The following is a 26,362-nucleotide window of genomic DNA, read 5'->3' on the forward strand; positions in this document are numbered from 1 at the left end:
TGCCATGGGTGGGCATGGGGGCACACCCATGGGAGCTGGGCAAGTGCCATTTCTGCCATGGTGTGGATCCAGGAGCAAGGTTGGGAACAACTTTAAGAGCACTTGCAGATGATAAACTCTATTTCGTGTAAGCTGAAACTCTTTTATCATGTTGGATCAAGTCTGAATGCATTGACCCACAATCAGTCCATCACAGCATTTCCAAACCTCAACTGCCTTCCCAGAATGAGACTGCAAACGGTGTATATATACCATGCACATCTCAGAACATCTAGATGATTTCCACTTGTTATTTGCACGAAAGAAGAGCAGCGTGCAGTTTGTTGTGGTCTGAGGGTGTGCCTGGTGCCGTTGTTAATTGAAGAGTTTGTGCAGGGTATGGAGGAAGCGTTTTGTCAAGGAGAAATGTGTATGAATGGACAGAGAAGTTCACACAAGTCGCACAAGCGTTAGCCATCAAGAACGGAGCATGTCCTCACACTTTTGCCCACACTGTCAACACTCTGCAACAACTTTGTTTGAGGTGTTAAAGCATCCTCCCTGTAGTCCTGGTCTTGCTGCATCAAACTTTCACCAGTTTGGCCCCCTGAAAGCAGCCCTGTAAGGATGAAGATTCACCTCTGATGAAGAAGTGAAGACAGTGGTGCATTTGTGGCTTGCAGCTCAGCCTAAAACATTTTTTAAAGCTTGTTAACAGATGTACAAAGTGTATTGAAAAGCAAGGCGTTTATGTCAAAATGAGAATTTATCTTTTCTCAAAGTTAATTAAAATAAATTCTACAGCCAGAGTGCAGATAATTTTTGACTCACCCTCAGATGTTAAAATGTCAAGTCTGTGGTTGAATGGTGCTTGATGGTCCTCCCCATTAGAATATGCTTGGAGGTTTTCAGGTGTGCTGTCAACATGACTACGAGCAATGCACAGCTGTCTATGCCTTGTCCTGGACTAGACAAGTCCACTAGATTTTCCCTTTTAGGATACAAATCCACATTCCAAAACTATTTTTTTCTTATAAATGAAAATAAAGGATGAAACTAGAACTTGTGTAACAAAATTTCCAGAAACTCCTAAACTAACTATGCTTACAATACACAATTTACAGTGATTAATATTCACTGACTGTCAAAATGCATAGGCATTGGTGGGAGGTATCTTTAGTCATGTTTGGGCTAAGATGAGTGTATATTTACAGTTCTTACTCCAAATACATTTGATTTTAATTCCACACACCTCTCTGCGTCCATAGAAAGCAGATTAACAAATGGATTAATAAACAGTAAGTGCATCTGTGGTGCAATTCCAGTGAAGTCAGAGGAAATACTCCAGGGGCAAATTCAGTCCCATTAATCTTTTCATGTTTGCAGTTCTTTGACTACAGATGCATTGTTACACAGAACTAGGTCGACAGATTAAAGAATGCTTTCACTGATATGCTAAATAAACAGGTGAAACTAAGTAAGCATGGCCTTCATATTCATTTAAACATTTTTAAAAGGGTAGCAATTTAAATGCAGAATCAACAAACTTTAGAAGCCATATTTCATGGATATTCCTATAGGTTTAAAGGAACTGTCAATGTGTCAGCGTACTTGAAAATGTTTCATCTCTGTTCAAAGTTACTTTACGCTTTCCCACAGACACCATACAAATAAATTTCATTTAGTTATTTCAAGTATTTATGCTTCATCCTTTTTCTCAAATTGGGTTTGCATCCAATAATTGTGTGTGCAAAATCAGAGAGAGGATGACAGATGTTGCATATAGTGCTTTTCATTTAATTATCACTCATTTGAGTACATTCAAGCTCATAAGGATTAATTTGTGTTAGTTACAATGAGCAACACTATCTGTTCTTAACACTGGTGTATCATTTACTGTTTGCAGTTTTATCCTTCTTGGAAAACAGGTCTAGATTTCATCATCCATATTTTTGTAATGTCAGGGATGAACTTTTCCAGTGTACTCAGTGCTGAGTAATCCTCACAAATTCATGGACCTGAGCAATTTTGTTAGTTTTCTTGAAAGAGCTTCCCTCAAAATCCCTCAGACGCTCCTAATTAATCTCATATTAACTTTAAGGGCTCCTGATCTTCTTCAAATTTCATTTCAGGCAAATGTTCAATGGGAATGTTTTACAGCCTGGTCCTATTAGCCTGTCACAGCAAAAAAGAACACACAGTTTGTAGCACTCGATATATGAAAAAGCTTATTATGTTTTCTAGATTGCAGTCCACATTGTTCTTCTAAGCAGTCCAGAAATTCCTAGGGCAGCTGCATATACCTTGACTCATCCCTTACTAAAAGTAGGAGCATTGTCTACCAGGAACAACCAGTTAGCTTCTAGGTCTGATTCATGTAGTTGGTTCTGTCCTCAGCTCCTGGGAGCCAGTGCTCTGCATGGCTCAAGGGTCATCCCTTTGTGTATGGAGTTCCCCTCCAGGTATATGAAAATTGTCATTGTAAGTCCTGAAAGTCCTCTCCATGAGGAAAGTGGAAAAGGTTGGGGAATACATTCACAGTAGTCACAGTAGTCACTCTGAAACTTTGAAATGTGTGCCCCAGTGGAGGTAGCATTACAGGCAAGCAGGAAAGCAAATGAGCAAACCCTACAAGCAAGCACTGTCCTCTGAATCCCACACATGTTTTGCCCAAACACACCTCAAGTTTCATTTTTGGTGACTAACCCACAATATGGTCTGAAGGCATATGATGCAGATAGTCACCTGGCTGATGCTAAGCAGATGTGGGCCTGGTCAATATCTGGATGGGAGAGCATACAACCCATGTATGTTGTATGGGCTCATTCATTCAAACGGGGAGATTTTGTGTAGTTATGGATGAACACTTCATATTTTATTACTTGGCAGGTTTGTTTTTTGGCAGTTCTTTTTATTTGCATGATTGTGCTGATTATAGTTTATATTCATTTGGGATGTGGCCCCTCTTCCTTCTTTCTAGTATATTAATCATGAATTTCATCCTTGTGCAGGTTGCTTCAAGACTGTGTTTGCTGGTAGAAAGTGATGTATATATGTGATAAATAATATCAATATGGTCAAACCTCTTGTCTCACTATTTGTTATTGAAACAGTTTTAACTCCCTATGGTGCACAAAGAGAACCCCTCCAAGTTACCTCAGACTTTGCTTAAGGTGAAATTCAGTTGTGCTGAATGATTGACTTGAGGTTTTCATGTGCAGAGATTTCAGATAAACCATGATTTGCAGTACTCAGAAAAAGCACTGACATCTGACCCATTTTTACCATTCACATGGGTGATAAAAATAGCAGTCTATCCTTTATGGACATTGTATCCACTAAATGTCATCTTGTAATATAAATTGTCTTCCAATTATGATCCTTTAAAGTAGAATTCATAGTTGTTATCAGTCATATCTTGTCTGGAAAGTATTATCACCTAACAGATAACCTTTGAGTTTTGTATTATAATAGCTATCTTTGGTAGTCTAATTTAAGTGTAATCCAGGGGATGAAGAACTGCTGACATTTTCTTCTTATTGAATTCTCTATCCAAACTTTAATTATACTGAGAATGCTAATGAAATTCAGATAGCTCCGAGATGTAGGATGAAAATGTATTTGTAGGGAGAAGCCTGGCCTCAGCAACACAAGTTCTGGTCCTGTCCAAGCAAGATTGCTGCAATGCATTCTGTGTGGGGCTGTGCTTTAAAAAATCCAGAAACTTAAGGTTGGTTCAACAGCAAAAATTCTTGTGAGGCCGAACAGTCAGAATGTATCGCAGCTCTTCTGTATAAGCTGCCTGAGCTGCCTATTTGTGTCCAGGGCCAATGTAAAGTGCTGTTTGTTGTCAATAAACCATAAACTGCTCAGGACCAGTTTTCCAAAGGGCTGCCTGCCTAAGATCTAAAATCAATCTTGGAAGCTCTTCATATGAGATTTGAGGCTGATGGACACCTAGGGACGGAATGTTTTCAATTCTTGCAAGCATTTTCATCTTATATACAGCCTCATGAGGAACTTGCCCTTAAGGTGATTGTAAATCTATAAAGACATAGATGACATAGATGACACTTGGATAAATTGTACTGATTATCCATGTCTGTCTGTTTTGTGGCGTACCTCTTTGTTATTGCTTTTGAAGATTGTGCCCTGCAATTAGAAGACTTGAATTTTTCCCATTGTTTTAGTGCTGTTGGCAAAATCCGTAGTTGTATAAATCAGGAGCTGTAACAATATGAAAAGGTGGTTGTAACTTCTGGCCAAGTGGTTTGTTGTTTTCTTGTTGTTATTTATTAATTTTTTTAAAAACCACACTCCCTGATTTAAAACTCACCAAACACAATGGAAACACAACAGGCACATCCCTACAAACATTTAGATAGTAAGAAGTTTCTACATCTCCAAACATTCCTCAGCCGGCATGGTTGTTTGCAACATGCTGGGAGCTGCAGGACTATTTCATGTCTAAACAAGTATAGGATAGTGCCATTTTTTTTAATAAAAAATGGATATAATCAGTAAAGATTATGGGTATCCAATGGAGGCCAGAAGAGGTATGAAGACATGGATTGCCTCCACACAATTTCTGCCCTCTAAAACAACTGAAGGTGCTGTACAGGTGAGCACCAGTTCCAACTCACAAGTCCTTTTCCAAGATTGGAGCTGGGACTCCAAATTATCCTATGGCCATCTAGCAGCCATAGGATAATTTGCACCCTAAGTCACTGATACTAAAATGCCCTTAAGGGATTTGGCAGTTGAGGTGGTATAAAAATCTAACAAACAGACAAATAAATCCTACTGATTTTGCTGGGTTTAGTCTCTCTGTGACTAAATTTGTCTCCTGTCCTATTTTTTATTCTGTCTATGCCAAAAGAAGTATAACGCCCAAATGTTTCATTTAGTTTATTTTGAAAGATAGATCATGAGGACATAAGCAAAACAAATGATTTTCTGCAATGCCTACCTTTTAGAAAGAATTGTTAAAAGGTTACCATAACTTTAAATATAATTATGATTTCTTAGAGAAGAGAAAGGATGTTTTTCAAGAATCAGAGACTTTTTGCTTATAAAACAATAGTATTGGCAACTGTGGTCACCATTTAATGGCCAGAAGTCAAATATACAATGCAAGTTTTCAGATTATCTCAAAAACTATACTTTGAAATGGTCACAGATGGCATGTAGCACATGTCATTGAGTCTGGAACTGGCATTTGGCACTCAGAAAGTGATTCAAAGAGTCTACAATGTACAGAGGTACAGATGGTGGTCCAGGGACCACAGGGCTCCTTCATACTCCAGCAGGATGTGGTCCTGACTCAGCACTGTCAGATTTGACAGCAGCAAGTAAAAGAATAAACATTTTAAAACTGGTGACTTACCAAAATGTGGTGGTGTCACAGAGTGGTGAAAAAGTCAATTTAAACCTACTTTCAAGATGGTGACAAACTGTTTTCTTGCCATTGGACATTTGTACCAATGGACATTTGTATCAGGGTAGTGACCACACTTGGGGGCTTGGAGTAGTAAAGGGAGGATTACAGAACAGGAAGGAAGGATGGACAGATGGACGGAGGGACAAATTATAGTCTAGGCCGTAACGCAAGATTTTCAACTAAGCACCAAAAACAGATGAAATGTTCTGTAAGACTCATAAACCTTAACTGTACATTCTTTCTGAGAAGTCAGAAATTCTCATTCCTCTAAGCTGATCAATTGTGTGGACCAGATGGAGAGTATGATATGCAGAGGTGACTGTGAGGTTCTGAAAAACTGACAGTCAACAAGTTTGGGGGCACTTCTCTCTGTCTTCTTTGTAGAACAATGTTTCCCAACCTTGTGACCTCCATATTTGTTGAACTGCAATTCCCATCAATGCCTGGCAGCAAGGAATACCAAAACAGGTGCAACATTTTTAACAGGCTATCCTTCAGCAAATGATGGGGCAGTTAGTGAATCTCAAGGTTCAGGATGAACCGAATTTAACATGGGAAAGTAAGAATCTGAGAACAACTAAAATGATATTCATTCATCTTTTATCAATGTTAGATACTCTAATGAAAGCGCTATCCATGGTATTATATCTATTAACAAGATATTTGAGAGTATGTTTATCTGTTGTCCATCCTACAAGGAGCTCAAGGTAATACAAAATGGTTGAGTCCTTCAGTTTAGCTTTGTCCTTCCCCTCCTTAGAATACCCATTGCAATCACCAAAAATGTAGATTCAAAGAGGGAGATAGTGACAGGTCCAAAGTCATCCACTCAACAGGGTGGGGATTTGAATCAGTGTGTACACTTCCACTATATTCCTCAGTTCCTTTAAAACTGCACACAGATTTGAATGCATGCATTTTATTGGATAAAATACAGAAGTCTTCTTGAAGGAGAACTCATGCCTTTGATTTCCATATTGCTGCCTTGTACCTTTTTGGTTGCAAATAGCAGAATATCATTTTCTCATATTCTGGTACCAGATATTTTTTGTTTTGTTAATTCATATTCCAGGCAAAAAAGGCGAGGGGGAGAGACAGGAAAGCCATTTGTGTATGCAGTTATCTATTCTGCATTCAATTGTAGCAATTGAAGATGCAAATTAGGCAAGCAGTGGTTGCCCCCCCCCCCTTCCAAGTTGGAATTATGAACATCTGTTTCCACTCGGGAAATGTGAATTGTATCATTTGCAGCCATGAATAGAGAGCCTGAGGAGGCTTTGCATGAGCAGTTCTAAGCAAAAGAAACAAATATGAATGCAATTGATAGGACATTTTCCTCATTAGATCATTAAAATGTAGGCAAAACTGATTCTCTCTTATGGTACTACTTCACAGTGAAATTGAGGTGGAATAGGAATCTAAGACTTTTAGGAGGGAATCACTTCTGTGATGAAGTTTGAAAGTGGTCTTGAAACACTTTATTAAGAAAATCTGGACTAACCAGATTCTTAGCATAATATTGGCAGCCTATAATTACATGCTATGTCTTGAACATCAGGCAATCCAACACCAGTCACCTGCTTTCTAATGATGGAAAAACCCACCATCAGCAGCCAATTCAGAATTGGTTCAATTTTTCCAATTTGTTTGTTTGTCAAGGGAACCCTCAAAGAAGAGATCCACTTTCCCTGAATTTTCTCCAGACTATGCAATAATGCATAGCAAGCTGAGGAGAGCTGCCCATTAGACCTACGAGGCCCCAGTTTCATTGCAGACTTACCATTGTGTAGGGCAATGAGCAACAGGGAAGAGATGCTGTTTTCAGAGATAAATGGGTCCATCTTTGAGCCTTTATGGCTTCCTCATCTTTAGGCATGTTGAGGAGCAGCCACTGTCACCAGGGAGCATGGAATATGCAGCTTCGAATGTCCCTACACCATTCATTGTCATAAGATATGATGGTTACTGTTTACAATTAATGAATGCATGGCACCAAACTTATTATTATAAAAGGCTTATTAAAGGTGAGTCCACTTGCTTCTACAGCCCCATTCTCCTCTCCCTTTGTTTTCCTGAATTGGGGGGTGGGGGTGCAGGCTTACAAAAGTATGTTGCTGGAAAGTGAGGGCTGGTGGTAAGGAGACTTGTGTGAGCATGTTATGAGTCTGGCCAGCACTTCTAGGAAGGTTCCAGCTAGGTGTTTTCAAACCATGGTGAGCTTATTTGCCATGCATGTCTCTGTTCCAAATTTCAACACCATAGCTAATGCTTGTGTCCACTCCGACCCCCATAGGTGTGAATATCATCCAGATCTTAAACAAGGAGCCTCCTTTTAGTGCCCTTGTATCCCTTGTGGTGACTTCTTCATGGCGGTCAAAAGGAAGGAACAGAAGAACAGGAGAAAAGCCATGCTGGATTAATCCAGTGGCCGATCTAGTCTGGCATGCTGTTCACACTGTGGCAAACCAGCTTAGGTCCTACCAGTTAATCATGAGTGCAACGACCTCCTCCTCCTGAATTCCCGAGCAACTGGTGTACATAGGCACACTGTCTCTGACACTATTGTTGTCCTCCCCGGAACAATATCCCTCCCTGTCAGGCAGGGAACTCAGCTTCTACGACTGGGATGAGCATGAGAGGAAGTCCAGAAGTCCACTAGGGGGGTGGGTTCTGCTAGGTTTCCCTGGTTCCATGGCAGAGCACACTCATTGCATGCTGAAGGTACCAGCAGCAGTGGATTGTGAGCAGCCATGGACTCCTGTTCCAGGAATCATCCTGTGCTCAGATTAGCAAGGTCAAGCTACCATCCACACCTCCAATTCAACTCATGAGCTCTCACCTGATTAACCATGCCAAGAACCCACTCCCACCAGGTTTGAATGACATGAGAACCTGGAACAATTTGAGCCGTTGGCAGCTCAGTTTGAGCCATTGTGCCACGGTTCGATCATGTGAACCAGGCCATTACTTCCATGTTACTTTTTCCACACAGCAATACCAAGTGATACACAAACCCCTTTTTATAGCTGAGGTGTGGTAGCTTGTACCATTGCAACTATAGATGAGGCTTTCTGTACACCAAGCCAAGCACAGACTATCCCAAGCCGTTATGGTCATCTTTCTGGAACTTGACAATTCCCTTCCTTTTTTTAGCTAAAGGCTCCCCTAGTGCTGCGTGGTTGTTGGCCTGTTCTTGGGTGTGCTCCAGGCTACACTGTAGATGTTTATATGAGGAAAACTACAGTCCATATTCACTGCATTCAGATGGTTTGATCCCCATACTTTATCTTTGCCAAGGCCTTGGATCATTCAAAAACAAGAACTTATCTCCTACAATATCCAAAGTCCGCCTTTTAACCAACTCCCTGGAATGTATTTATTCTGCCTTTTGATGAAGTTACTAATTGTATATTCACTTAGTAGTCAAAATTTTATTGACTCTGGGGAGAAAAATATTAAGCAATTATTCAAATATGTATTAGAGGGCTTTTTTCTTTGTTTTTGGTTTTAAATTAACATAAACACAGCCCTATGCACTTTCTAATAAATTAAATAGATATTAAGAGATTTGAAAAGGGTAGGGGATAAGGATCTGGTACCCAAAGTCCCTGATCAGAGCATTTCCTGCTATTTCTTGAATATTCACGATATACTGCTTGAGGAGGGAAAAAGAAAAAGAAAATCCTGGCACTGTTGATAATTTCTCAATCTCTTTCCTTTATTTGCTCATTTCAGACACAATCATTTCAGCTTATGGTAGAAGCGGTGCAGAAAAGTTTTTAATTGACTTGGTCTCTTTTTGCTAAGATCAGGGTGGTGGTGATGGGGACACTACAGTTGTGACATGAAATCCTATGCACATTTATTTGGGTTAGCATACCGAGGGGCTTATTTCCCACATCAGTGTGTCTAAGCTTGCAGACCTAAACACATCTATCCAATTAATTTCTGTAGCATTTCTTTCCAGGTTTCAGGGTAGCAGCTGAGTTCAACTTTCATAGATTTCAATTCTTAGATCAAATGCTGTGCATTGGACAAGATTTAGCATTTCACTAAAGAAGCTGAGAGTGGGAAATGGGAGATTTTTCCAATGCCTGTCTTACAAAAAAGTTATTCTTGATCTAGAGAACAGTTAAGAAATAGCTTAAAAAGAGGTCTATTCTATGTACATTGCAGCTATGACTTGACACTGATACCAGATCTATGTAGGAAATGGTATATAGCCCCTGTGTGTGTTTGTCATCAACAAATATGCAATAAACAGGAAAATACACTAGCCTTATTTGGGATGATCTGGGAAAAATGTTGAAGACAGCTTAGGTTTTTGCTTCAAGCAGCAGATGCTACAGCATCTTCTTCCAAAACTGTTCTTATCAAGATGAAACAGTTTCTTCTGGCTCCAGTTTAAGAGTACATTTTCTGTTTCAGATTTCTGTCTCTCAGTTATGCCTTATACAACTAGGGATTAAATGTATACGACTTGTATTTTAATAAAACTAATTCAATTCTTACTTTCAGAACAATACAGGAATTATAATGCAGTTATCTTTCAGTTCTGGGTCTTTGAAATTTCTGTGATCAAAAAAGAAAAAAAGTTGTGTAGGAAAATCTATACATTAAAGGAAGTGGCATAGCAAAATATGTTCATTAAAGGAAAAGATGTAGAAATGCATCTGGATTTTCCTGTGGACATTTTTTTAGAAAAAATGCAAACGAACGGAAACAATAAGGAAGAAATGTGTGTTTGGAAAAGTATGAACAGTCAGATTCATCCATGAACAGTCAAATTGATATACAGGAAATGTGAACAGTTTCTTTACATCTATTCTTAAAAACAACCACAAACAGCCTCAGTAGCTCTGCCTGAGAGTGAAATAACAGCAGGGGAGCGCATTGTTTTGTCCTTTTCCTTGTTGCAACTTCTCTGTTAAAAGTGACCACACTCCATGTTTCTCACCATGGAGGGAAAATGGTTTGGAGACTCTTTGCCTTGTTTTCCTCTGCATGAGGGTGGGACATTTTATGGAGGGCAATTTTGAGTGGAAAGGAAAAGATTATGCCAAAATCCCTCTTGATGTTTCCATGAGCAAACTGGCAGCCTTACCTGGTTGGCTTTTCTTTTAAACAAAGATGGGCACCTTCTGGCCCTGCAGCTGTTCTTGGCCTGCAACTACTATCATCCCCAGCCAGAATAGCCACTTGTGAGGAACGAAGGGAGTTGTAGAACACAGATTCTGAAAGGTATTCGGTTGCCCATCCTTGCTTTAAAACAACACCAAAATTCTTTCCATGCCTCTTATTAGTCATATGTTGTGTGGTTTTATGTTTCATTTAAAAATGCATCCTGGTTCTTACATAACAGGACATTTTACTTTTGCTACTGCTGCAAAAAATGCATCTAGTTTGGGTTGACCATGCAGAAAATATTGAAATGGTATGCATACTTTCAGCTTATTCTCTTCTGTAAATCTGTTGGTTCAACACCTTGAACACTGAAAGATGTCTTATATGGGGAGAATCCATTGGTCTGTGTAGAGCAGCATTCCTGGGGTCTCCTTAGTTCTCACTCCCAACTGAAAAGAAACCAGCATTTGTGTAATGAACTCTTTGAATAAGCCCATGGAAATCAATGATATTGACATTAGCCATAAATAATTCATTCCCATTGACTTCGGTGGGTTTATTCCATGTCTGGATGAAACCTACTGTGATTTCATATACCTACCACCTTTCCCCTTGTTAAAACCTTTTCTTCCTTGCTTCTCCTCCCGTGTTCTTTCCTTAGGTCAAAAGGTAAATTGCATGCTCTTTAGGGCAGGGGTCATCTTTTCGGTACAGCGCCATGTACACAAATGCTATAATAGCTGCTTCATCTGTAGCCAGTTTGCCTGGACATATTAATGCCATGCGCATTTACAGTTTTGCTCACATTATGTATTTCCTCCACAGGATATTCAAAGAAATTAGGCATTTTGTCTCAGGAAGCATTTTTGAACTCTTGAACTTTGTTTTATATTGTATTTTAGTCCATTTAGCATATTTTGTAAACCACTCTGAGAGCCTTTTAATGGCGGTAAAGGTAAAGTAAAGGTAAAGGTTTCCCCTTGACATTAAAGTCCAGTCATGAATGACTCTAGGGAGCAGTGCTCATCTCCGTTTCCTAGTTGAGGGAGCCAGCGTTTGTCCGCAGACAGTCTCCGTGGTCATGTGGCCAGCATGACTAAACACCAAAGTGCACGGAACGCTGTTACCTGCCCACCGAAGTGGTACCTTTTTATCTACTTGCATCTGCATGCTTTCGAACTGCAAGGTTGGCAGGAGCTGAGACGGAGCAACGGGAACTCACCCTGTTGTGCATATTCGAACCGGGGACCTTTCGATCAACCAACCCAGCAGCACAGCACTTTAAACCACTGAGCCACCTGCATCCCAAGAGGCAGTATAGAAATTTAAATAATAATATTTTATATTTAGCAGTTTAATATTAACATTTAAATATTTTTAAAGCTCAAGTCCTGAACTGTATTTGCAGTTCATATATTGGTTAGTATTGGTTGACTTTAAATAGAGGCAATTACAAAGCAGATTAGGTGACATTTGCTGAAAGTGTGCCTTCCTTTTTCTACGTTTATCATGTGCACCTGCTTTTTGTTTTAACTAAATATATCTTGCAAACTAATCACCATTTAGGTTTCATTCCCCAGATCAAATCAGGCAGACTCTGAAGTGGTCCAAGATGAACTAGACTGTTTTCCAAACCACTGAAGCAGCTACAAATACAATCTGGTGGTTGGTGTGCAGCCTTCATAAAATTGTCCATGTGACAAATAAAGAGAGAGAAAATAAAGAAAGGGAAAGGAAATGGAAAGCAGAGGGAGAGAGGGAAGTGACTTGCCGATGGCTTCTATTAAGCCACCTGAAGATTCTGGGGGTGGGGATTAGGCTTGCAGGGTGGCTTTGCTATCTCCAGAACTGTGTGACCCTCCACCCCATAAAAAGCTATGAAAGGGTCATGCTTTGGATGGTGACCTTCTAGCGCTAGTGCTCGCAGCCACCAGAACATTTCCTGGTAGATGTGGGGAGGGGAGGTGCTCTTTAGCCCACTCCACTCCTGGAAGTCACTTATCTGCTCAGATACCAAAATGGAACTAAGAAGTGTCTTCTCAGGAATAGCAGTATCAATATTTATTTATTTACTGTTTTTATTTGTATGCTGCTACAATAGCCCATATCTGGGCTCTCTGCACAGCTCACAATATATAAAACAGCCCCACATTCTGAAATCAGTAACATTAAATCAACATATTCAAAGCATATTAACAATATAATTCAAATATAAAACATAGTATATCAAAATTAAAGCAGTAGAGTAAGACAATTGAAACTAAAATCTAGTAAAACCAAAACTGGGGCCAGTTTAAAATCAAATAACCATTAAAATCCATTGTTAAACTAGCTAGAGGAAAGGTGGATCTGTGCCTGGTGCTGAAATACTTGCACACAGGCATACCTCTCTGCAGAGCCTAATCCAGAGATGGGGCACAAGCACTGAGAAGTTGTGCCCCAACCACGGGTTCTTCTAGCCAGCATCCTCCTCAAGTCCCTTAGAGACGGCTCCTTAAGAAGGGCTTCTTCACTCGATCTTACCGAATGGGTAGGAACTTACGGGAGCAGGCCATCTTGCAGACCATAATGTGCAACCAAGTTATGCCTAAGAAGTTCATACCATGTTCATTTTGTCATTGTTCTATTATCAGGTCCTTCATTATTTATTTATTTAAAACTTTTCTATGCCGCCCCTATCACAACAAAGCCTCGGGGCAGCTCACAAAGAATACATAAATACATACATAAATAATGATAATATAACAATTTAAAAAAAAAAAAATCATTTAAAAACCCCAGTGCATTCTTGGCTAAAATTTTTAAAATCCTAATTAATTCAATAATTAAAATAAGTTTTAAATAAAAAGGTCTTAGCCTGGCGCCAAAAAACAAATAACGACAATTATTGCTGTTATTGCATTGTATTTCTGTCCCACTCTCCCCCTCTTCTGAGGAACCAGCTCAGAAGCTCCATTTCATCCTTACAACTAGAATGCAGTCTTGAAAGTTGCTTCTCATGGAAATTAGAAGTAAGAACATTGGGGAGCATGGGGAGTTCAGTGAATATGAAATGCCCTACAAATCCTTCAGAGCAGATCGGCTAGCTCTGCTTCAGTGTAGGGCCGAGACGCGACTGAGGTCTTCCACGTGGAGGGCACCTCTCACCACCAGCCATTGGATTTTTGGGGAAAAGCTTATGTGACCACGGGAAGTTTATTTCTCTCTTCCCAGAATGCAATCCTTCCAATACAAATTCGAGCGATGTGCACTTACACAGGAGAAAAAGTGCAGGCTTTTGGACTTCCACGTTGTATAATTCTAAAGGAGAAAAGCACACCAAAAATCTCAGTACAAATGTTATTTGCTCCCTCTACCCATGCCGTCTTCCTTTGCTTGCTGCAACAGGAGTTTGTGTTGGGAGCAGGAGATGAATGGAAGTGCAGCAGCTGTAGAAAAAAGTGTGACCAGCATCCCAAGTAAGGGATAAATGCAGCTCTCGCACTGGCTTGAAGCCTCAAAAGCAAGCCTGCAGCAACATCACTTTCCGTATCACACAACCACAGTCCACAAATTAGCGTAAGCTGCTTAATCAGGTGGACACACACCACAGCTTGCATTTGTTTTTATATCCTCACACAGTGGTCAGGGGAAAAATCAATGGCCTCGTGATTTCTTCCCATTTGGGAAATTATGGAAAAAAACATGGAAGGACTGCAGGAAACTAATGATATCATGTAGGCATCACAAAAAGGCCCACAAAACAGGGAAGACAATAGTACCTTAAACACACCTCTCAAGGGCCCTTAATTAAGTGCTCCAAAGATTTTCTTACACTTTGCTGAGGGACTCCAATCACCAACACCCAGAGGCTTTTGAAACTGAAATGTTCTAATAATCCAAAGGAAACAAAGAGAAAAGCACATCATTTCTTAAATTCACAGAATAGTAGGATCAGAAGGGGCCAAGAAGACCATTGGGTGACACTCCCTGAGTGTGCAGGATGCCAAGTACACCATCCCACTCAGATGACTGTCCAGGTTCAACCTGAATGTCTCTAGTGTTAGGAGAGCCCACAACCTCTCTAGGCTGCTGCTTCCACCATCATATGGCTCTACTAGAATTTTTTTCCTGGTGCCTAGACTGAATCCAGTGTTCTGCAGTTTAAGTTCATTGATCCATGTCCTACACTCAGGGATGAGATGGATGAGAAGAGGTCTTCTCCTTCTTCTTTCTAAGGTACTTGTACAGTACTATTATATCCCTTCATAGTCTTCTCTTCCTGAGACCCAGCTCTCTCAGCCTCTTGGTAGGGCTTAGTTTCCAGAGCTTGGAGCATATTTGTTGCCTTCTTCTGAAGTCTTTCTCGTTTTTCTGTAGCTTTTTTTTTACCTGAGTGTCCAGAACAGAACACAGTATTCCAGCAAAAGTCTGACTAGTGCATAGTAAAGGGAACCTAGTGTCTCTCTTGTTCTAGAAGTGTTGCTTTATTTATGCATCCAATACAGCATTTGCCCCTTTTGCAGCTGCATTGCATTGCTGGTTCATATTTATCCTGCTTTTCACCATAACTCCAAGGTCTTTTTTTTTCTTTTTCAGTACTTTTAAGCCACATATTCCCCATCTTTTATTGAGGCATCTCATTTCTTCTTCCTAGGTGGAGGACCCATTAGTCCCTACTGAATTTCATTGTCTTATTTTTTTCCCAACATCCTAGCTTGTCTAGGCCATGCTGGATCTTCTTTTTGTCTTTGTGTGTTTGTTCTTCCACACAGTTTTGTGTCATCTGCAACTTTCATCACCATTCCCTGGATTTCCTCATCTAGACCTTTAATAAAGATGTTAGGAGAGCACTAGCCCCAGGCCTGAGCCCTGTGGCACGCCGCTCATTACTCTCTCCAGTCTGAGACAGTGCCATTGATGAGCACTCTCTGTGAACAATTTTGTAGCTAGCTGTGGATACACCTAAAAGTAGTTCCAACAAGCTCACTCCCCTCTCTTTCATTTGTTTTTTGTTTTGGATGTAACTGAAGAAAGCTTTCTTGCTGTTTTTAGCAAACTTTGCTAGCCTCAAAAACCACTTTAGCCTTCCTGACACCGTCCCTGCAAGTCTTTGGTGTCTGCTTATACTCTTCTTTTGTGGCCTGGCCTCCCTTCCACTTCCTGTACTTCTCCCTTTAAAGTAATTTGCCAGTGGATTTTACTCAACATTGATTTGAAGTTCTTAAAGTTGGACTCTAGGGTGTATGTTTGGCTGCAGTTGACACTTGCCATCTTCATAATTCCAGAATGCTATGGTCACTGTCCCTCAGCAAACCTTTGGCTGCTACTCTGTCCACTAGTTCTTTCCTGTTGGTAGGTATTAGGTTGATTGTAGCTATTCCTCTCGTCCTTCCCTCCAACTTCTTCTGGAAGAAGTTTTCAGTGATGCATGTCAGGAATCCCTTTGAGGGGCCATGCTCGGTTGAATACGTCTCCAAGAAAATATCGGGGAAATTGAAGTCCCCCATGATGATTACATCATACTTCCTTGAAACACGGGAGAGGTCCCCCACCCACGCTTGAAAATAATGTCCTTTCCCTTTCTGGATGGTAATAAATGGATGGTAATAAATGACAATGTCTATGCTCCTTTTGTGTTTTGCTCCTCTTAACCTGACCCAGATGCACTCAATGTGACTACTTAGCTTCTCTTCCTGTAATTTACTGCAGGTATAAGACTTTTTAATCTATAGCACAACTCCACCTCCCTTCTGTTTTTCTTGAAGAGGTTGCACCATCGATCTTCTACTGCTTTGTTTCATTTTACTGGTACAAAAGGTAGTATGAGTACCTTTACTTATAGTAAAACTAGAGTAGAGGGCACAGATTTGTATCCTTGCATATGAGGTAGAGGTTAATACAAATGAAAGATGTATAGCTTTTAGAAGAATACATCCCCAAGTCATGGATTAGAAAGGACTCATTATATGGTACATTATACCTGAAATCAGTAATGTTACAGCCAGTATTATTCACTGAGATAGGTTGAAATATTTAACACTGATAATTATTTTTAGCAACGTAATTACTATATTTAACAGTGTCACGAGCCTTTGGATATGAAACGAATTGAACTTGAGCAGCCTGATCCATGGTGCTTGTTTGTTCAGCAGCTGCCTTGCTTTATAAAAATGGGAAGTGAGTTGAGCCAGAACTTTAGAAAATTATTGTCTCGTAAGGATTCTGTGAACTTTCTTTTGGGGCTTCCTCTGTTCTGTTAGGTACTTTCAGTTCTCCTCTTTTTTCCAAGAAAACTCTCTCTCTCTCTCTCTCTCTCACACACACACACACACACACTTTTGCCACTCACAATGTTGTGATGTGAAATCCAGATCACTTCTGCTCTTTGAACAGAAGGAAGGAAGGAAGGAAGGAAGGAAGGAAGGAAGGAAGGAAGGAAGGAAGGAAGGAAGGGCAGGTGGGCGGGCGGGCAGGTGGGCGGGCAGCAGGCCACCAACACTTGTGAACATTGACAGAGCATTTCTTGTGCGAGCAACCAACCTTCCTGCATGGCATGTGCAGCACACAGAAAGGCATGTCTGTGAAAGAGAGACTCCACTTGCACTGCATCCACATGGACACTATTCCTGGCAAACACCTGCACAAAATGCTCAGTGCTCTTGGTGCTGAGTCAGGCTTAAGGCTGTGAGAAGGTGGGCTGGAGTCTGGTGAGTGGAGCTCAGTCAATCCAATGGATTCTCACCACCAGAGCACATCCCTAGCCATGCACAAATAGGGTGGAGATACACCTGTGGATCTTCTATTATTCTGAACATAATCCTATGCTTGTTTAGACACAAATAGTCCTACAATTCCAAGCAATTGCAGCCGGCATGGCCAGCTGAGTGATTATGGGTGTTGTAGTCAATTGACCAATGTTTGGTCAATTGCATCCTAGTAACTGCTACTTGCTGTAGAAAGCAATAGGATTGTCTCTTTTGCCATCTCCACCTATTGGTTTGCTTCATCCTTTACAATTAACTAATCTCATAATTTCAGTCAGCATGAATCAATGACAAAATTTCTCAGAATAAAATGATCTGATTATTTTAAAAAGAATTGTAGCTTACAGACTCCAAAGTGTATATTATTCATTTATTTACTTATTTACTAGATTGATACCCCATCTTTTTTTCCAAAGAACTCAGAGTGGCTTACCTCATTATCCTCCTTGTGTTCTCAATCTAATTCCCACCACAACAACCCTGTGAGGTAGGTTGGACTGAGAGTCTGTGACTGGCTCAATGTCACCCAGCTGGCTCCATGGCTGAGGGGCGCTAGGACCCAGATCGTCCGAGTCCCAACCACTGCGCTCTCAGATATGTTACAAATTTCCATTTCAGAGAGATGTTTGGCAAACATTTGCTGCCCTTGAATTTTGGGTGGATAACTTGGGAAGGATACTTTTATTCATCCATATATATTGGATTGTTAAGCCCATCAGTCTGAAACAAGCCTGCACAACTCACAACATTGCGCTAAGCATGTACCATGGAATTTTCCTGTCTTCTTTGGCTCCAACTTTAGTTTGCAACTATGAGAACAAGTAACAAATTATTGATTATTCCTGATAATGAAGTTCCAGGATGCCAACCATTATAGAGCCAAAACAGGACAAGTGGAACAAAAGGAAGTAACTGCATGCCTGAATCCTGAGACTTGCAGGAAAGCAAATGTACGTGTTTGTGTGTGTGTGTGTTGATGGAACCTAAGGACAGAAAAATGCAAACTCAGTCCTGTGAAATGTAATGAAACATCCTGAAAAAGGTATAGTTGGCTGGCTGGCTGACTTTGGGTGAAGTTACTGGGAAAAAGGGGATTAAATGCCTATCAAGAAATACCATTTCCTCCCCCTCTCCTCTTTCCTGCTGTGAATCTCTCTTGTTTTCAACCATACCTGTGGCCATGACCTGCTGCATGTGGTTTTCCCTGGACTTGGTGGTAAACAGAAGGAGTGAAAAGAATAATGGGAAGGGAAATGCCACCAACCTAGTAACAGGAAAGCAAGAGAGAATAGTTTGATGGACTTAAGACTGGGAATGGACCATGGCGCTATTCTACCTGTGTGTCTCCTCTACTTTTTCCTCCAACTTCCTGTGGGCATAGGAAGAAATGCACAGATTTTTTTGCTTATTATATTTATTCCATTTCTATAGCATCTATTAATTGACACTTACAAGGTAATTTAGAAATCCATAAAATACAATAACAGAGTAACCCATAATATAGAACCATAAGCTTAAAACCGAATGAAACCAAAGTAGTAAGATAAAGATAAAAGCCACCAGCAGTACAAAGGTCTAAAAATGGACTATAACAGTTTTTCTAAATAATAGAAAGAAAAGAGAGAACCATCTCACTGAATAGATTTTTTTTTCTGGCTCACACTGGGAAGATATTTTTTATGTCTTTGTGGCCAGAAATGAAGCAGCCCTAAGAAATCAACAGAGACATCCAATAATTTAAGAAATCCAGAATGTGTCCACTATTATCCTCCCAAATAGTAGCTGTAAAGAGAGGAGTTCCTGCTCTTTCTAACTAGTGTGAAGGTTTTTAAAAATATCCATGCTAAGTTATGCAAAATCCAAAATGAATGCAATTTATTATCCAGATATTGCAGGTTGGAAAAAGCTGTTGATGGAAGAGAATTGTTTATGACAACCCTTCAAGCATTATGCTCACTTGCAAATCCAGAGTTGCACAATGATGGGCTCATAACCAACCTGCAGTGTTGTTCAGGGCTGGCTTGATGTTCAGAGACTGTCTTATGGCCGACCTGAGCTGTAACTCAGAGCTGTTCTCACTACATCCCCACCTTAGGCTGAGAGAATATTATGAACAACAATGCATGAGACTATAGGCAGGTATTGATTTGTGGACATGACCTGACTCTTGCAAAAGAGGAGACTCTGCAGGTGTGGCTTCTGCCTGCATTGACAATGGCAGGGCAGGGATAACCTGCAGTGGCCCACATCCTATGATCAGTGCAACACAACTTGCCTTGAATTTGCCATGGGTTGCTGTGCATCCTGTCTGCTATTGTGGACATTCCAGATGTGATGGGTGGTCTCCACAAGGTAGCATCACGTGCAGACACAGGCAGGCAGCATGGCTCTTGTGGTAACAAGGGAGCCCAGAGTATGGGTGTCAAAATGTGGGAGATTGGATCGGGGCTAGTACAGTTATTGTAGTAGCGCTACATGAAAGGAAAACTTCTGAAGACATGCCAGATGTGGTCCCTATGCACACACATTTGGAAAGGAAGATGAACAATTGCAACTACTTCCCCAGGACTTTCATTTACATCAGTTTCCTGTGTATCTTGTACAGCTTGTCATTGTCATCTGGTAAGTCAAAGAATATTGGAAAGCAACCTGCCAGGAGAAAAAATAGAAAACTTTCTGTTTAAAGTCGTCAGAAATCGGGGGAAACAGTGGTGTGAATTTGAGGGCTCTCCCACCCAACTCCATTCCATCCTCCTCTTCTGTGCCTTCCAGCACTGAAAAAAGCCCAAGTCTGTTTACAATGCAATGGCTTCATTTACAATTCAATTAGAATGAATGGCACTAGAGGCAAATGACTGTGAACAGCATTTCTGGATTCATTTGCAAAGATGCCTACTAAATGTTGAAGGTTCAGTTACCAGAAGTCAGGCTCCTACCAGAGAACCCTAGGATGTCTGTTGGTGTTATATCCCTTTTAATCAGCAAAGTGTATGCATGATGTGCCTTGAACCTATTTATTCATCACTCCTGAAATGCTTGACGCAAATGCTTCTGGACTTGCTTCAAAAAAGGAGGAGAAAAGTGGGGAAGGGATAATTTAAAACACATATTTCTCTACCACAAGATAGGTGGGTGGTTTTCAGTGCTTCTGCTGTCAGAGAACCCCATCCATTGTGTCCTCTCTGCTGAGGAAGGCTCCTGCATTTTAGAAGCCTGCATTATTTAATTTTTAATGTGTTATTGGGTTTTATTGGGGTTTTATTGCATTTTTATCTTGTAAATGTGAGCTGCCCAGAGGTGCTGTGGCACAATTGGGTGGCATACAAAGCTACAAACAAACAAATAAATAAGGATCTGATGGGACATGCTCAATGTATGCCAGCAGTTCCTTTTAAATGATTGCGACAGATCTATAGAACCCTTGCTTTGTATAAACGGAGCATAAACCCCAGGGCTGAGCTATAATGCTCCCATGCTTTTTTTGGGCAGTGAGATTGGGGCACTGAGAATCCCATCAGCTTTCCTTAACCACTTCTCTGGCTCCATTCCAGCTCTGCATTCCTCTTTGTCAGGGAACAAAACTGAAGTCCTGTTTGGTCCAGCAAGTGAGTGGCAAAACTGGAAGAAATGGAAAGTAAGTGGTAAAGAAAAGAAACAGATATGTGTGATCTTCTGGTTGCAATCTAGAAAGCTTTAAGCATTGTGGAGGCATGGGGACCTTTCCACAAGGTATTCAGATAGCTGAGATTACTGTGGAAATGTGCAAACAACATGCTAATTTCACACATCCATGCATAATGCAAGGAGTTTAGTAATAATGAGCAAGAATTTCTTCCCAAGGACCAAAACCAATGGTGTCTACTTAGATTGTCCAAAATTCAATATTCATATCTATTACCGTAAGTTATTGCCAATAGGAGATGATTCTGTGGTTTCACGTTTGCAGTTTTAGTGAGCTAGAATTCATTTCATTTACTGCACCTTCTGGACAGTCATTCTTCCTTAAGCTTTCAAAAGAAATGACAAGATTTATGACATGAGCTTTAACAAGGACAGCAAGGGAGCAGAACATGAGTTCATTGTTTCAGTCTACCATCGATGCCTGTCTCCATGTTTGCATTCCCCAGCTTCATAGTTTCTGCTTCTTGCTTCTAAAATGGTGTGCCTGTCATGTCATGCACTGATCCAGCCATCAGTCAGAAACAGATGTGGGACCCTATAGTCCAAATAAAAGTGTTATTGACAGAACAGGAGGAAGTCATACCAGAGTAACATGGGACAGGTTGGGACGAGCGATGGGTGAACTTCCATTGCAGGTTCAGCAAGTTGCATTTCTACTTCTTTCTGAGTGCCCTCATGCACACTTCTATTTGTTTTTGTGATCTAGCTTTTTGTCTCTCTTTCAAAACTAATAGAAAGCAAGCCTTTAGTCTTCTCAAGTACTGTAGCAAAAGCATGTTTTAAAGGAGTGGGCACCCTCCCATATACCTCCTGCACTCTCCATCACTGCAATATAGACAATCTGCCACTGAAAGCAAAACCTCTGCATCTGTGGACTCAAGGTGATAGAACAGACTGACAGCACTTCTGAAGTGAGGAACTGTTCTTTGCTTGTCTTTTGTGAAAGTTTAAGAATCCTGCCCTTTGTGCCTGGTCTTTAGATTTCATGCAGAGGGATAAAACTAAAAATGCTGCACATTTTTATTTATTTAATTCAGTTGGTTCTTGTTTGGTATCGATTTTGTTGTTGCTATTTTCACTGCCCTTCAGTCACCTGCAAACCCCTTTGAACACAGGTTCGTGAAGCCACTCATTCTGGAATGAAATAACTAAATGGAACTCAAAATGGGCCTTTTAGTTTTTATTTGAATCTCTGTAACAGAAATACAGGCAAGACTACTGCAAAAACTCTACATGGAACTGACATTAAACACAGTTCAGAAACTTCAAGTTGTGTTGAAGAATACGGCTGCCCAAACATTCATGGATTCTGTGTTACTGGAGGCCAGTCTTTTTCCAAGCCCAATTTAAAATGTTAACCAGATTTTCAAGCTTTCTGAGAAATGGGCCAAAGTTATTTCAAGGACTGCTTTCACCCCTGCCAGCCTGCTCACACTCTACATACACCACAGAGGCCCATTTTTCTGGATCATTGCCAAAAGTCACTTGACTGGGAAGTACTAGGGTAAGGGCCTTTTCACCAGTGCCTGCACAACCATTGGAGGTTCATTACAGTCTTTCTTTGCAGCCCTTATGAAAGGTCACAGCAGTGGATTCACACATCACAACAAGCAATGGAGGGTGTTTACAGTGACTGGTGGTTGGTTACTGCAATGGTTCTGACAGGGGATCATTGTCCCTGGTCATTACCTTGGTTTTGTTCCCAGTCCTACCTCCCCTCCAGGGGCCATCACTCCCCCTCTGGGTTGGCAAACTGTTCGTGGTTGGTCCACTGAGTGCTCCCCTCATCCTCCTTCTGCAGGATTCTTCAACCCTTCCTCCCCTCCCAAAGCCAATCAACATACCTTCTGTTGCCTGTCTCCACTGAAAAGAATGGATCTGTGTATGATTTTTTTCTGCCCCACTTCTCTGCCTGTTACTTTCCCTAGCCAGTGCTTTTGCCTGGCTATCTCTATTACCACAGAGACATATTCCAATCCTATCCACTCACACACCTGTTTCTGGTGACTCTAGTACAAACTGCAGCATTATTTTCTCCTAACCTAGTGACCTAACCTCACTACCTGTTACAAAGCCTTTCATGCTTTCCCTTCTCCTTCTTATCCTTCTTCCCATCTGGCCTACCATATAAGTGATAACCCTTAACATGTTATAGGTGATCCTAGTCCAAGGGAGGCTTCTTGACCGTCACAGTTCAACTTCCTTTCTGTAGCCCAGCACCAAAGACTCCTTTGCTCTCTTCATTCCTCTACTTTTACTCCCATTTTGGCTATGATGCCGGTGAAGGATCTTTACACTTCCATCTTCCCTCTGTGCTTGGCTCCACTTCACACTGCACTTCTAGTGCTTCCCACACCTTGCATTCCTGCATCTCTACCTGTTCTCCCATCTATCCTTACCCTCAGCTTTACTTCTCCAAAACTTCTCTTGATCCTGCAGCTACAATTCAGTCCTGACTTTGTGTTTACAGCCCTCTGTTCACTACCAACTACCCACCCCATGTCACATATTTGCAAAGTTCTTCAATAATCTGCTTTTCTACTAATTTGTTCTGAGGGGAAACCAAAGGCAGATTTGGCATTCCAACTGTAAAAGAAAGATCCACCCTACAATGACAAGATTCCTTTATTGATTAACTGAATGCTTCTGTAATTGCTTGACCGCCTGCAACTTGTACTCTTCCCCTGTGCACCACATTAAAGACAATATGCTTTGTGCCCTTCTGAAGGAATGTTCCTACAGAGCAATACAATAAGGATCAAGCTTTCCTTACTCAATAACTACTCAAATACTACCCCTAAGAAGATATGATCCTTATAACTACTCCTTATATGAGGCAAATGCATGCCAAAGTAAAGCAAGTAGCTCTGTGTATGTTGCTTGGCAGACATCTGGAACAGAATTGCCTGGCGTGGCTGCTTGTTTTGCCATGCAGGATTCTTGAACTACCAATGATAAAACTGCTCTCCTTGGTTTGGACAGCAAACACTTGTGGTACAAACCCTAGAACAGACTGTTATGTCTACTGTGATTGAGAACATGGTTAAGTCACAATGGCTGATCATGATGACAATGAGACAAATAAGGATAGCAGTCAATGACTGGTTGTCCTGTTGTGCCCATGTCACTGGCCCCAGCTGGTGACTTCAAAGAAAGCATTCTGTGGTGTTCTGTGGAACAGCGAAGGGAAGGGAGGAGACAGGCAGCACCAGCGCCCATTCCAGCCATGACTCAAGCTCTTTCTCTGTGCTCTGAGCAATACACTAAGATGGGCAAAATCAGCTGTCTATGTCATTTGCAAGGCGGAAGAAATGCAGAGGTGATCTTGATCTCCATGCTCCTTCTGCCTTAGTTCAGGGTGTTATGGACACCTACAATGGATTGCGTTTTTGATTCTTTTTGAAAGGGGTTGTACTTTTCCAAATGATAATTTAACTATAAAGGGCTCCACACTTCCACAATATCCAGTAAAAACCTTGAAAATGTTTACAATAAAATCCTTATAAATATTCATTATTGTAGTCAGTTAGTGCCACACCATAATGCCAAGAGGTTCAATCATTTTCCAAATTCACTCAGGGTGGTAGCACAAACAAGTTCGCATATTCACAGTCCAAGGTTGCATTCTGGTTTTCTCCAGATATAGCTGAGGAATGAGGGGTTGATCTTCATAGCCACTTAGACTGTTCTAAGGTACAGTACATGGACTCTAACTCAGCAGTGCTGTTTCCTATCTTCCAAATTACACTTTCAACATGTACTAGTTGTTTTGTCTGTTTGAGAGCAATGGGAAATTCTTGGAAATCTTTCATTACACACACATTCGCGTGCACACACACACAATCCTTCTGATTTCGAGGTCCTCCAGTAACCAAATACATTTAAAAATAATCTCAACTGAACAGAATGTTTTGGCTTTGGTTTTCAGGTACTGAATTTGCAAACAGCTGAATTGACATTGAATGCTGGGATGAATCCACTAACACACAACAGTTTAGCCTTAAATCAACATATGTGAAGAAAATTAGACAGTGGTCAGAAAGGAAGCAATATTCTGACAAAGATGGATAATTATTTAGATGAAATGTATCCTTAGATGAAATGGATGTGGTGTCCTATGAATTGTGACTTCATGCAGGAGCAAATATGGTTTAGCTGGACACTGTCCATCACTGATGATACAAACATCATTCAGTAGGATGTCAGAACAGTGCATACCACACAGGAGGTTGGGGATGGGGGAAGGAAGATCAAGCATTCAAAAAGATCTGCGTGATATGCACTCGGGAGAAGAAAACGTTAAGATAATGCAAAATGAAAATAAAACAGTGGTCCTTCCTATTAGAGAAAAACATATTTTAAAAATATGCAAAGCAACACCTTAGCTTCTACAGAATCTGTAGACTGGATGGGCAGCATGGGGCCAAAGACTGCAATCTGTTTCACAGAGATTGTTCCCATCTGGCTACCACATAATTCTCTTTCTTCCTCAGCCAGTTTCTTCTCCATGAGCTGAGACCCAGATGAATGCTATTTCATTTCCTTAGACATTTATGGGAACACTTAGACTTGTGCCTTGCCTCACACAGTGGCTGCACAAGTGTCTTGCCTCCTACACAGTGGGAACACAAGGAGCACAACTCTGGCAATGTTCATTGCTGTTTACTTATGGGGAAGGGGCTAAGGAACTTTTAATATGCATCTCAACTCATAGGGTGAAGCAGTGATTGGATCTTAAGTATCTATACCTCACACACACACACACAGGGTCCTGTTAAAAATTAAGTGCAAGCTGCTGATCTATATGGGCTGACAAAGAAACTTCTTCCACACATAGGAATTAACACCTCAGTACTGTCCGTACTGGACTGGCAGTCATACCACTGACTTGCAAAGAGGAGATTTTTCAAACAGGAAAATAAATTGGGGACTTTTGTATGCAGAACACAGGTTCTACCAATGAGCTCTGACTCTTCTCCAGCATGTCATACTGTCTTCAGTAGAAACAAACAGCCACTTATGCAGGAAATAACCTATACCAGTGGGGTGGTATATCCACACCGGGTTTCAGTCTGACCTTTAAAGGAACTATCCACAGTCCTGGGCCAATTTTGGTGAGGCAGGGCACAGCACCATGGATAACTCCTTAAAATTCTGGACTAAAATCCAGGTTGAATATACACAGGAAACACCAGCTGTCATCCCCTACTTGGTGAAGGATTCCTCAGATGAAGAGACCCAGTGCAGTGGGCCCCAACCACAGTCAGACAGGGGTTGAGGCTGTAGATGACATCCCTACATTAGAGGAGGAGAAACTGTCGAGATCCGGCTCGACAATCGGTGCAAGAGAGTTCAGAGAAAGAAATAAGACACTGCAGACAAAGAATAAGTT

Source organism: Varanus komodoensis, unplaced genomic scaffold, assembly GCF_004798865.1.
Source record: "Varanus komodoensis strain SLA01 unplaced genomic scaffold, ASM479886v1 scaffold17, whole genome shotgun sequence".
NCBI classification, from domain to species: domain Eukaryota; kingdom Metazoa; phylum Chordata; class Lepidosauria; order Squamata; family Varanidae; genus Varanus; species Varanus komodoensis.